This window comes from Erinaceus europaeus, chromosome 16 (assembly GCF_950295315.1).
Source record: "Erinaceus europaeus chromosome 16, mEriEur2.1, whole genome shotgun sequence".
Lineage (NCBI taxonomy): Eukaryota > Metazoa > Chordata > Mammalia > Eulipotyphla > Erinaceidae > Erinaceus > Erinaceus europaeus.
Window position 1 is genome coordinate 79347821 of NC_080177.1, and position 11802 is coordinate 79359622.

Here is an 11802-nt window from a genome sequence, read left to right on the forward strand (position 1 = left end):
TTTAAGATCAAATACACAGTCAACTTGGGGAAAAAAGACTAGTAAGAGAAATGACTTCACAAGATGTCAAACCAGAATTCCTAACTAGACAAACCGTCGAGAATACGAGGGGGAAAGTGAGCTACGTCAAGATTATTGAGGAGCCAGAGTGAGTGACACTGAACAGAGTCAAACCTTTACTAGCACCTACACCTCTCCTCAGAGAAACACAAGACAATGATGCGGGGGGGGGGGGGGGGGGCAATGACTTGGCCATACTTTTTCGGGGAAAAAACTGAATAGGAGGGCCAGGTGGTGGTGCACCCAGTTTAGCACACTTTGTGTTTAGTCTAGTACTATTACTAAACCCACACAAGAATCCGGGTTCGAGCCCCCCGGCTCCCCACCTGCAGGGAGGTCATTTTATGGGCGGTGAAGCAGGTCTGCAGGTGTCTCTCTTTCTCTCCCCCGCTCTGTCTCCCCCTTCCTCCTCTCTCCATTTCTGTCGTATTCAATAAAATGGGGGTAAGGGCCACCAGGAGCAGTGGATTCTTACTGCCGGCACCAAGCCCCAGCAATAACCCTGGAGGCAAAAAACAAAACAGGAACATGATCACTCGGCATCTATAGCTCTCTTCTGAGAGACGGAAGACAGTGATGGGGGAGGCGAGAATCAATGACTTAGCTGTACTCAAGTGACTATGAGGCTCATGTAACCTGGCCTGCTCAGCAGGAAGAGACAGGAAACAGGGAATCCAGTGACAGTCACGGTTAGTTGCCTCTGAGTGATCCCTGTGTTTGCGCAAACCAGAGTCTCCCTCTCCACGGCTGCATTCTCCACCAAGCACACCTTCCCTTGCCTCTCCCAAAGGGGGGGAAAAAAAAAGAAGGGGATCGGACATGATACAGTTACCCCTTTCCCACAGTTTAAAAGGCATACACCCATCCTAACTAGAGCAACTCAGTACGACTTGACAAGTAACAAGTTAGAGAACTCTCCTCTCTGACGGCCACCAAAGAAAGCCCGCTTCCCCAGACTCGGGGCACATCCATCAACGTGCTGGCAGCTGCCAAGTCTCAGCTAAAGCCAGCCACGTGCTGCCGTGTCATTTTGGTGTCTTCACTGTGTCTTCAAGAAAATATCAACTCTCCTTTCGCTCAGAATAAAAGGAGAGCATGAATGTGGCCCAGCAAACCTGCTACGTTCTGAGGATTTTCTCATCCTCATGGTCGTAAATTCAATCTCGCCTGTGTCATTCCATTCCTCACTCAAATGATGAACATTTCAGAGACCCAAAGCAAGTGGGGGGAGCCACGTTCTATGCTTCAAATGATTTGCTCCAGAACTTATGAAAAGTCCACCAAGTAAGCTACCGTGTAAGGTAACTGACTAGCCTCAGACCTACAGGGATGCAGACGTCACACAGGCTCCTGTGCTGACGATGGGCCCCAGACCAAATTGATGGGGTTTACAGTTAACAGTATTTAAATACTTTTCCCATATCTGGGAGCTACTCTCTTCCCTGGCTTTCTGGTCCTTTTTTCAATTATGACACCATCCCCCCAGACAATAAGTTAGGTCACCAGCATATTAGATGTCAGGTCAAGCAAAAAACTAGTCGAGTCATGGGCTCCTTGGAATAGACCTAAAATAGACCTACCAGCTTTTTCCAAACAGAGACCCCAAATCTTCATCTGCAATATTCCAGCCTCTAGATTTATGATTAGTCAACAATTTGGTCTGCTTTCTATCTTAACTTTTTTTCACCCACGAGGTCCCAGATGCTACCATGATGCCAACCTGACTTCCCTGGGCAGATGACCCCACCAATGTGTCCTGGAGCTCTGATTCCCCAGAGCCCTGCCCCAGTAGGGAAAGAGAGAGACAGGCTGGGAGTATGGACCGACCAGTCAACGCCCATGTTCAACAAGGAAGCAATTACAGAAGCCAGACCTTCCACCTTCTGCATCCCACAATGACCCTGTGTCCCTACTCCCAGAGGGATAAAGAACAGGGAAGCTATCAGGGGAGGGGAGGGGACGGGACAGAGTTCTGGTGGTGGGAACTGTGTGGAGTTGAACCCCTCTTATCCTAAGGTCTTATCAGTGTTTTCACTTTATAAATAAAAAATTTTTAAAAACTAAATAAAATAAATACTATAAAGACAAAAAAGAACAGACTACCTTGTCTTTATTTGGGGAGGAGGAGTTAAATTTGCATAGCGAACTAAAAGCAAAATGCCAGTGAGGTCTTTTTATTATTATTGGATAGAGACAGGGAGAAACTGAGAAGGGAGGGGGAGAGACAGACAGACAGACACCTGCAGTCCTGCTTCACCACTCTCAAGCTTTACCCTGCAGGTGGATGGAGCTCAGGGGCTTGAACCCGGGTCCCTGAGCACTGTAATGTGTGCACTTAACCGGGTGCGCCACCACCCGGCCCCCTAGTGAGGTCATTTTTAAACTCCTTATGCCTAAAAGCAAAAACGATGCTAGGGACAGAAAGCTGGATTTCAATTGCAAGTGATGTTAGAACACTTTTTTATTTCTTTTTCACTAACCACCAGGGTCTGGGGCCCAGTGCCTGCAACACTGTACTACTTGTGAAAGTTATCTTTTTATTTAAACAAAGGTTAAGAGACAGAGAGATTAAAAAAAAAAAGTGAAGAAGAGAGAGCTAGAGAAGAAGGGAAGACACCGAGGGCTGGGTGGTAGCACACGGGGTTAAGTGCACATAGTACAAAGCGCAAGGATTAGCGCAAGGATCCAGGTTCGAGCTTCCAGCTCCCCACCTGCAGGGATCACTTCAGAAGTGGTGAAGCAGGTCTACAGGTGTCATTCTCTCTCCCTCTCTATATCCCCTCCCTCTCAATTGTTTTCTGTCCTGTCCAATAAAAAACTGGGGGAAAAAAATGGTCACCAGGAGCAGTGGATTCATAGTGCAGGCACCAAACCACAGCAAAAACCCTGGAGGAAATAAAATGGGGGAGGGGAGAGGGGAGACACCTGCAGCACTGCTCCACACTTGTTAAGTTTCCCCCCTGCAGATGAGAACAAGAGGCTTGAACCTGCATCCTTAAGCATGATAACATGTGCACTCTACTGGGTGTGCCACCATCCAGGCCCTAACACCCAGTAGAGCAGGGGCAGGGCTCTGGGGAAGTGGGGCTCCAGGACACATTGGTGGGGTTGTCTATCCAGGGAAGTCTGGTTGGCATCACAGTAGCTTTTGGAACCTGGTGGCTGAAAGAAGAGTTAACATATAAAGCCAAACAAATTGTTGCTTCATCGTGAACCTAAAGACTGGAATGGTGCAGATGACAATTTGGGGGTGTCCACTTTGTAGATAGTTACTAGTCCTATTTTAGTTATATTCCAAAGGGCCCTTGACTATATTAGTGTTTTGTGTTTTGTTTTTTTTTGGGTTGCTGCTGTTTTTTCTGAGCCTGACATCTGATACGCAGGTGGGCCCATATTCAGCTTAGGAGTCTATGTGACCTCTGCATCCCTATAGATCTGAGCTCACAGTCTGCAGTCATGAAAACACAGTATTTTAAATAGCACCTTAGGGGGAAATAAACCATAAATTTGTTGTGAGCACTGAGAAAATAACAAGAGTGTTTGAGAGGGCCGGCAAAGGAGTAAGCCACCAAGCGTCATGGGCCTATCCTCTCTTACAGCTCAGGCTACTCCCACACAGCCAGGGTAGTGCTCCAGCAACCAATCCCATTTTCAGCAGGAAGTTCCCACAGTACTTTCCTGTTTTATGTGTAATTATCACTCCTCCATCCACCCTCCCCATTCCCATTCCCACCCACTGATAACCTTTGTCAGGTGCAACTTAGGTGAAAGTCTAAAAGCTGCCATATTCCAGAAGTTAAGACGGCACAATCATTTCCTCTGCCCAGTGAGGAATGAACTTAAGCAGAGAAAATGTTAATGTAGGAGGACAAGTGACAGTTTGGCTTTAAGCTGGGGTGACAGACAGCTCAGCAGTAGACTTGGTTTTCGTTTTTTGTTTTTGTTTTTTGCCTCCAGAATCATCACTGGGGCTTATTGACGGCTCTAGGAACCCAGCGCTCCTGGAGACCATTTTTTCCATTTCATTGAACAGGACAGAGAGAAATTACGAGGGGAGGGGGGGATAGAGAAGGAAAGAGGAAGAGAGAACTGCAGACCTGCTTCACTGCTCATGCAGCGTCCTCCCTGCAGGTGGAGGGGAGCAGGGACTAGAACCTGGATCCTTGCGTGGGTCCTTGTGCTTAGTACTATGTGCGCCACTACCACCCCCCTCCCCCAGGCCCTCAGATTCGTACACAGGGGTGTGCAAACCTGAGGCCCCAGGTGCCATCTCCAGCACGGCCTGTAACACAGCTCAGTGCTGCTATGGCCTGTCCACCCCCCTTCTCTCTTATATATATATAAAAAAAAGTAGATCTTTGAAGAAAAAGAAAAAGGTTAATTTCCCTAAAGCACACACAACTTTATTACACTCTTAATTAAGACTCCTTTAGAGAGAGAGAGAGAGAGAGAGAGAGAGGAGGTCTTGTCTCACCTTAGAGAGTTCTGGAGTCCCTGATCCACACCCCATCCCCACCCACAGCAAGGGACTTGAGGAGCAGTGGACAGCACTGTACAGATCTCCCCTTCTCTGCTGTTTGTCTCTCTTTCTCACTGATGGATCAAGGGGGGGAAAAGCGTAGGGTCAGGAAGATAGCACCACCCGTTAGAGCATGGACTTGCAAACATGAACCCCTAGGCCACACCCCCTCAAAAAAAAAAAGCCACTGGGGATGATGGGTTAAGCTTACACAGCACAAAGCACAAGGACCCATGTATGGATCTGGGTTCTAGCCTCTGGCTCCCCATCTGCAAGAGGGGTGGTGGTGAAGCAGGTCTGCAGGTGTCTTTCTCCCTATCTCCCCTCCCCTCTCAATTTCTCTCTTTCCTGCCCAATAAAATGGAAAACTGGCCACCGGGAGCCATAGATTCATAGTGCCGGCACCAAGCCCCACGGAGAACACTGGAGGCAATAAAAAAAATTAAATAAATAAATAAATAATAGTAATTTAAAAAAATCTGACACCCTACAAATTCTACCGTGAAGATGAACGCATCACTACTGCTTTTTCCATAACTTTGTGGTTTAAGTAGCTTAAACCAGACTTAGCTACCAAACTGCATCTTTGTAATTTTCAGCTTTGTAGACTTCATGTGTTTCTTTCAGTTTGTTTCTTCATATTTGGGACACATAATAAACTCTGAACATTTAAGTAGAGGAAATAGGAAATGGGGGGGAGGTGCATCACAGAGGGTGAAGCTATGTTGTGTTTCTCCCTGTGTCTCCTCCTCTCTTAATTTGTTTGTACCCAAGATAAATAAATATATTTATGGAGCGGGGGAAGTAGTAAATAAATGTTAATGCAATCTACTCTTTTTTTAAAAAAAAAAAAATTACTTATTATTTATTCCCTTTTGTTGCCCTTGTTGTAGTTATGATTGCTGTCATTGTTGTTGGATAGGACAGAGAGAAATGGAGAGAGGAGGGGAAGACAGAGAAGGGGAGAGAAAGACAGACACCTGCAGCCCTGCTTCACCGCCTGTGAAGCGACTCCCCTGAAGGTGGGGAGCCGGGGGCTCGAACCAGGATCCTTAAGCCAGTTCTTGCAGCTTTGCACCACCTGTGCTTAAACCCCTGCACTACTGCCCGACTCCCTGCTATCTACTCTTAAGGTAGATGGAAGAGGGAAGCAGAAAACAAAGAAATACAGTTAAATCTGAAAACCTGACTTCCAGTCACTGCCTGATCACTAAGGACTCCCAAACACTTCAACAGATCACGTCCAATTTCTGGGTTTCAGCTTTCTCATCCTTTTATAAAGGCGGGTGGTGGACCAAATAATCTATGCCCCAAATCCCTCCGAGCTCCAATACTCTATGAACCTGTTCATCTGAAAGTAGGAAACTGTAACTATGGTTTGCACACTAATTTCGCGCTTGTATGCTCATTGGTTTTGGCAGCCAACATGAGAAGGATGCAAGGTGTCCACTGCTAAAAGCAAATTTGTCAGAAAAAATTGTTTAGAAAGTTCAGTTGTTGTTTAAGATCTCATAGCTGGAAAAGTTGAAACTCAGATTTCCAAAGGACAAGTAGTAAGTTACATCAATTCAAAAATCAATTTCAGTAAATCAAAATTCAAAAATAATTGCCGAGGGAGGGGGACAGGCAGTAGCTCAGCAGGTTAAGTGCACATGGTGCGAAGTGCAAGGACCCCGGTTCGAGCCCCCAGCGCCCTATCTGCAGGGGAGTCGCTTCACAGGCAGTGAAGCAGGTCTGCAGGTGTCTATCTTTCTCTCCCCGTCTTCCCCTCCTCTCTCCGTTTCTCTCTGTCCTGTCCAATAACAACAAGAGCAACAAAAATGAAGGGGAAAAATGGCCTCCAGGAGCAGTGGATTTGTAGTGCAGGCACCGAGCCGGAGTGATAACCCTGGAGGCAAAAAAAAAAAAAAAAAAAAAAATCTTCGTTTTTAAATTTTATTTATTATTAGCTCAATTTATTTATTGGATAGAGACAGCCAGAAATCGAGAGTGAATGGGGAGATAGAGAGGGAGAGAGACAGACACCTGCAGACCTGCTTCACCACTTGTGAAGCTTTCCCCATGCAAGTGGGGACTGGGGGCTTGAACCCAGGTCCTTGCGCATTTTAAAGTGTGCGCTCAACCAGGTGCACCACCACCCAGCCCCCCCAAACAAAATCCTTTTTAAAAAATGAAATAAAATTATTGCCTAGGGACCAGGCAACAGTGCATCTGGTTGAACAATTATGTGACCACACACAAGGACCCAGGTTCAAGCTCCCTGTCCCCACATGCAGGGGGAAGCTTTACAAGCAGTGAAGCAGTATTGTGGATGTCTGTCTAACTATCTCCTGCCCTCTCAATTTCTCTCTATCCTAAATAAATAGTTTTTAAAATATAGAATAAGAGTTACCTAGATGCAACAAAACTGACTCCTGTACTTGGCGAGAACTATGGTAGCTGCTGGAGGGAAAGGCCGCTGTGGCCCTGGGTCAAGCAGTCTGTTTGGTGGCGGGTGTGGCAAGTCAGATATGAAAGGTATCTGGTCATACTCCTGAGGTTCAATAATGCCGTAAGCCAACAGTAAGTCAATTTTTAAAACTTCCTGCTAAAACAACAAGGGCAACAAAAGGGAAAATAAGTAAATATTTCTTAAAAATTAAAAAAAAACCCTTTCTGATACGTAATATCATAAATCCAAACCAGTGAAGATTACTACAGGAGACCTCACTCTCACTGCAGGGAGTACTATGAAGTCCACAACTCCAGGAACAGCACTTATTTAAAAGTAAAATAAAAACAAAAAGAGGGGGCTGGACGATAGCGCAACAGGCTAAGCACACATGGCGCAAAGCACAAGGACCGGCGTAAGGATCCCGGTTCGAGCCCCCGCTCCCCACCTGCAGGGGAGTCGCTTCACAGACAGTGAAGCAGGTCTGCAGGTGTCTGTCTTTCTCTCCTTCTCTCTGTCTTTCCCTCCTCTCTCCATTTCTCTCTGTCCTATTCAACAACGATGACTTCAATAACAACAATAACTACAACAATAAAACAAGGGCAACAAAAAGGGAAAATGAATTAATATAAAAAAATTGTTAAAAAATCTAGTGCCTGAGGCTCCAACATCCCAGATTCTATCCCCCACACCACCATAATCCAGAGCTGAGCAGTGCTCTGGTATTTCTGTTTCTCTCTCTCTACATCTCTCTGAAAAACAAAATAAATAACATGTTATTAAATATTTTAAAAAGCAGTAAAAAGAGTGATTAATAATATTTTCAAACTACATTCAAACATATGGCATGTCTCAATTCACAGTTTAAAAAATAAAAGATTCAGAACTGCCAATAAGGGGACAGGATAGTTTTTTTTTGCCTCCAGGATTATTGCTGGAGCTCGGTGATAGTTGTTTTTTTTTTGTTTTTTTTTTTGCCTCCAAGATTATTGCTGGGGCTCGGTGCCTGCATTACAAATCCACTGCTCCTGGAAACCATTTTTCCCATTTTGTTGCCCTTGTTATTGTCATTATTATTACTGTCATTGCTGTTGTTGGATAGGACAGAAATCGAGAGAGGAGACAGAGAGGAGGAAAGACAGACAGACACCTGCAGACCTGCTTCACTGTCCGTGAGGCGACCCCCCTGCAAGTGGGGAGCCAGGGGCTCAAACCAGGATCCTTAAGCTTAAGCTGGTCCTTGAGCTTTGCACCATGTATGCTTAACCCGCTGAGCTACCGACCCACCCCCAGGATAGTTTTTTTTAAGCTGCTTTAAAAAGTCTCTATAAATAAATTAAAATAAAATAATTTTAAAAAAAGAAAAAAGAATAAAGTCTCAGTGGCTAGGAGGACTGCTTCAAAATGAAACACACAATCAGAGCAAAGGCAAAGTATGAAAGCCAGAAAATAATAGCGAAAAAAAAAAAACAGAGCTCAAAACAATCTCCATGGAAGATTTCGGTGAGGTGAAGCGTACAAGGGCCACTTTGCTTTGGAATCTCACCAAAAAGTCACAATTATCACTGCCTGACACTTAGATCTTTTTAAAAAGTCCGCTGCACCAGAGCCGCGATTTCTAGTGCTGGGAGCACTAGCAGGAACTATGTTATGTACAGAGCAGCTAAGAGCAACACCTACTGACTGTCTTGACCCGCTTGCCAAACTTGCTCTCTAGGTTGACTGGACCAATCTAAAGATACAACCAACTTCAAGTGTTCCTTTAAGCATACAGAGATTAGCAGAAAATAAATTGTCAGCTACAGAAAATCATTCACAACACACCCACCAAAATTTCTCGTTTTGCCCTGAGCCATTTGAGTGCAAATCACCACCCAAGTCATTGTAAATACATTGTCAACTGCTAATGCCTTCGCATAATAATTGATCCCATGGGGAAAAAAAATGTTTTAATATTAATTCTCTTGTCAAAAGCTGACATCCCATCTAACAGTCAAATGTACCTATGACCTGTTTTTATGTAAGCCTTAAGAGACTACCCTAGCTACCACCATGTGTTGTCCTTGACCTTTTTTATTTCATTTTCAACCCTGGTAAAGAGGACTTAATTGCAATTTAAGGAAAGAAAAAAAATGAAATGCATTGAATCAGGATTGTACAGAAAAATGAATACTGTTACACAACTCACTATTGAGAATACTGCTAGGAAATTGGTTGCACGTAAGTGTGGGGATTTGATCTGTTGTGTGTGTGTGTGTGGTTTTTTTTTTCCCAAAAGATTCAGGCAGAGAACTCTTTGCCTTGGACGAATATTTCATGATAAAACAAGAGAAAGTTGACACTTAACTCCCACAGAGTACCAGTACAAAAACAATGGCTTGAAGAGTCTGAGTCAGAGTTTCAACACGAAAGGTTGGCAACGCCAACCCCAGTTCATCCAGACAGACCTGGAACTTGATGAAAGTCGACAGACACCTTTACTCTGGAATGTGCATCCCTATCCCTGGGTTCCCGGTCTAGAAACAGAATCGGTTAGCAGGTAGTAAGAGCTGCCGGTGCTGGCTCCCTCTCACTTAGGGGGGAAAAAATAAAATCTGTAAGCTAAATGCCAGTTGAGGGTTCAGAAGCCATTCATTCAACACCACACACACACACACACACACACACACACACACACACACACACACACACACACGCTTCCATTCCAACACGAATCCCAACAACTCAATTAAACATCTTCCTTGAAAGCGAGCCATTTTCCTTGTCTGCACCCTAACACACACACACACACACACACACACGATTACTTCCCGACCTAGACCTGCCCTGGATGACACTGAGCCTCGCACATTTCCTTTACAAAGGTCAGGAGAAGTTGCAAACAGAAGGGGCGAAAGAGGAGAAAAAGTTCCTTTTTTTTTTCCCCCGGCCCTCCAGCACCCTCACCCTCCTCCTCCTCCCCAGGTCCTGCGGCAGCTGGCTTGCTGGGGGGGGGGGGGGGGGGCACTGACCAACCTCCCAGCCCCCAGCCCCGGCCCCCGGGGGAGAGAGGAAGCACCCCCCGGACGGCACCCAGCAGCAGCCCCCCTCCCTTCCTCACCCCCCCCCCCGACCACCCGGCCTGCCCCCCACCCGCACTCCTGCCTGCAGGGGGCTCACCCAGGTGACACCGCAGGTCCCCCGCCCGCCCACCGCATCCCAGGGTGCCGGGGGGCCGCGGCCTCGCGCGAGGGGGCTCGGGGACCGGGAGGTGCGTGGGTGCGCGGTGCCCCAGGGTCTCGGCCGCCCGCCCGCCCACCCAGAATCCCGAAAGCAAACTTTGACCGGCCTCGGGGCGGCCGTGCAGCTCCGGACCCTGGAGGCGAACCCCCCCCCCACCCAGCAGGAGCCGGGAGGGAGGTTGTCAGCAGACTGCCGCGACCCCCGCTGCTCTGCCGGGACCCCGGGACCCCGGGTGGCTGGGTGGCACTTACCGATGGGCCCGGGCTCCGGGCGGCGCGCTGTCCCTGCGGAGAAAGAGCGGCCGTGCGGACCCGTCTGCGCCCCGCCGCCCCGCCGCCCGCTCTGCGGAGAACAGCCGGCGCCCAGGGGTGGGGGCGGGGAGGGGTGCGGGCGTGGGGGTGCGGGGCAGCGTCAGCCCGATCCCCCGCCCGGCTGCAGAGGGGGCGCGCAGGTCCCGGCGCCCGGGCATCAACTATTGTCTGGGCGCCCCGGTGGCCGTGGCTCGGCGGCCCCCATCTCCCCCTCCCCGCCCCGCCTGTCCCCGACCCCCAAGAGAAAGACCGGGAGGGGTGCGGGGGAGCTGTGGCCGGGTGGCCGGGTGGCTGGCGCTCTGCAGGTCCGAGGGGGGCTCCCGGGGAAAGGGGAGGTGCGTGTGCACTGGGGGAGGGGACAGGTAGCCGCGGACGGGGGCGGGAGGCCCAGTGGGGAGAGGAAATGGGGGGGGGGGGAGCCGCCGGGGCGGGAGGCGCCGGGAGTGGAGGTGGGGGGCGACCCCTGGGGCCCCCGACCCTCCCCGGGGACTGTCCTGCTCTCGGGGGGACTCGACGCCACACACACACTTTCGCGATCGCTCGTTCGCGCCGGCACTGAACTCGCCGCACAAAGTTGCCGGCAGTGGCGGCCCCGCAGCTCTCGCCCCGCCCCGCCCCGCCCCGCCCCTTCCTCCGCGCGGCCCTCGCCTCCCCGCCCCCGCCCCCGCCCCCTCCCAACTCTCGGGTGACATCACCGCTGGGCGGCTCTGCCTGGTGCGCAAGTCTCGCGAGACAAGGGGCCGCTCTGCCGCGCCGGCGGGGGGAGGGATGGAAAGAGTCAGAGGGAGGGGGCGGGGAGGAGGCGCCCTCCCCCACGGAACTCCGGGTTGCTATGACGACGGCAAAGCCCTGGATTCCTGTCTCCTGCCGAGAACAGAGGCCGCGAACGTGGGTGCCGTTTTCAACCTGCCCCTCCCACCTCCCAGCCTGCTGGCCCGACACCCCAGCAGTGGGGGACGTGAAGGGTAGGAGCGCGAAGCTTTGGGGGACACCTGCCGGCCAGGGCATCAGCACCAGCCCAGCGGCGAGTTAGCGCTGCACACTGAGCAGCTAGGCTAACTGCTTTAAAAAGGGTCTGCATTGCGAGCCAGCACGTATGTGAACCACTACCACCACCACCCCCAGATTTCTACCATGTATCCAGCACAAAACTGAGCCCCCAGATTGGTCATGCATTCAGCACAAAACTGAACCCCCAGATTTCTACCATGCATTCAGCACAAAACTGAGCCCCCAGATTTCTACCATGCATTCAGCAC

At 49.4% G+C, this 11802-nt stretch overlaps 1 protein-coding gene across 1 annotated transcript in view; it reads right to left on the minus strand.

Moving 5' to 3' along the window:
* SIPA1L1 (signal induced proliferation associated 1 like 1) overlaps window positions 1-11165 on the minus strand; it is a 322776-nt gene extending 311611 nt beyond the window's left edge. Inside the window, exon 1 of the mRNA XM_060174201.1 lies at window positions 10484-11165. The gene's annotated coding sequence lies outside the window, so the exon portion shown is untranslated. The remainder of the gene's footprint in view (window positions 1-10483) is intronic.
* Between the last annotated feature and the right edge of the window lie 637 nt (window positions 11166-11802).